This window comes from Lactuca serriola, chromosome 1 (genome assembly GCF_051521515.1).
Source record: "Lactuca serriola cultivar US96UC23 chromosome 1, Lser_US96UC23_V15, whole genome shotgun sequence".
Lineage (NCBI taxonomy): Eukaryota > Viridiplantae > Streptophyta > Magnoliopsida > Asterales > Asteraceae > Lactuca > Lactuca serriola.
The window spans coordinates 90,253,076-90,255,422 of record NC_136408.1 but is presented as its reverse complement, the minus strand read 5'-3'; positions in this window follow the sequence as shown (position 1 = coordinate 90,255,422).

Genomic DNA, 2,347 nt, shown 5'->3' with positions numbered 1-2,347 from the left:
CTAGAATTAAGAAATCTTATGTGTTCATGTTTCTAAACTTTTAATTATGGTATTAGAACGGACATGTAACTTTTCAAAGTGATAAGGATAACTGTTTGTCTAAACCTTCCCTATATTCTCTTCTCGATACAGTAAACACGTGATTTGGTGTATAGAACATCATAATGAGGATACAAAGCGGATTAGGAAATGGCAATGGAAACTAACAGCCAGAACCTCGACGTGTGATTGAGCATGTACCAGAAGTTGTGCTAGTAGTTGAACCTCTCACAATAGCAGGAGTTCAGGAAATGATGTGAACCATGCTGGACCAACAAATAGAAGAGACGAGACAACTACTTCGGAAGAATAAGGATGAACTTACTGCACCAGTTCTGCAATCTAAGATGAATAAGGAATAGTTAAAAGAAGTAAATTGTAGTAGAGCCGTTAGACATGTTGATCCACGAAGGAGTAGGAATTACAATATCGAAGAAAAGGTTGATAGAGACAGATGCAAGTATGAAGACTTCATGGCATCCCAACCACTAAGCCTTTCCAGAAGGCTAACGTAAGTGGAAATGATGGATTGGATTTATCAAATGGAGATGAAATTTGAAAGTTGCGACTATAGCAGAAAACAAAAGACAATCTTCGCACCCAGACAACTACAGACTGGTGTATTAAGCTGGTTGAAACGATTGGTCGTCACTATGCCAAAAGGAGAATCATGAAATATTTCATGGGAAGACTTCCTTGTACATTTAAAAATGGAATACCGCTCAGAAAGAGACCTGTTGAAAATGGGCATGAAGTTCTAGAATCTTAAGAAAGGAGACATGAACGTCGGTGAATATGCTGCAGTATTCATTGAGAAAATGACGTTATTTTCTCACATGGTTCCTATCAAATCCTCCAAGGTATAAAGATCTTCTAACGGCATATCAACGAATTTCGGTCCAATGGTGAAGTTAGAAAACACACTGGAAACAGACATCCAAATGGCCAAATCCCTTGAAGACATGATTAAAGGAAGAACCACCACCCAGGATGAAGTCAAGGATAAGAGGATTAATGAAGGATCCTCATATTTCAACAAAAAGAGGAGGTTTTCAAAACCTAGCCCTAATGACAAGAAACCTAGGGACAACAATGAATTAAACTGGTGTGAAAGATGCAGAGAGAAGCATTATGGACAATACAAAGAAGATGTAGTTTGCTACCAATGTGGAGTCACTGGTCATTGTGCTAATGAATGTAAACGCATTGAAAGGCTATGTTTTCAAAGTAAAGAAGAAGGGCATGTGGTGAAAAATTTCCTAAGGAATAAAGGGGTTGCTCAAGCATCTCAGATGACTCTCAGGGCTATGAAGTAAGAAACAAATGTAACTTCAGGAAGCCAATAAAAGGAAGGTCCTAGGATGTCTATGTAGCTGTCCCATATAGTTAGTATTGTATGATGTAGCCTAAAGGCATGATGTATGATGAACTTGGATAGCAATATAATCATTTTCAAGAAATAATATAATCCTTAGTTATGTAATCCAATGTATTAAATGACTATGTGAAATTCTTGTATGGTAACTTGGAAAACCGCGAGACAATACTTGTGACAAGTATGAGTAGGTGTGAAAAGGTAGTATAGGCCTATATTAATGGAGCACAGAACTCGCACTTGGATTAAGGAAGGTCACAGGGTTACTAAGACACTAGCAATTGAGCTATTTTGTTCATTTCCATCATTACCTTTGTTTATGTAATAAATACGAAGATAAATATTCTGACCTTAGTGGTCATATCGAATTGAGTCCGACTAATCTACAAAGTAAATTCGATGTAGTGTCCGACTATATATTGAAGGAAAGGATAATCGAAGCGATCAGTAGAAGTATCACAACCGTCATTGATACTAGGCAGCTTATAGCTAGAAGTGATACATACTAGAATGAGATTATATAACATTAGAACATGAAGGAAGGCACTTTCCATGTTAGAGTCTGACTCAAAGAGACATGAGTCTAGCCATTGCATCATGCGATAGAAGGTCATCAGAACATGACTTATCAATATGTTATGGTAGTTAAAGTAAAGACCTCATCTTAAGTTAAGTTTGTCTCCAATAACAATCGAGTTTGTAACTCAAAGGTTAGAATATAAAATCCCAAAATAGAATAAAGTGCAGATGTAAGGTTAAGCACCACCAACAGTCAATAAGTGAAAGAGTTAGAAGCTCGTTTGAAAAGACTTAAGAATTACGTTTAATACCTAGGATCTAAAGGTAACGTGCGGGGCCATTCAGCAAGCCCTCTTTTGCTGATGATCCCAGGACGTAATCATCTCAAGGGAGAGATAATTGTAACACCTGCAA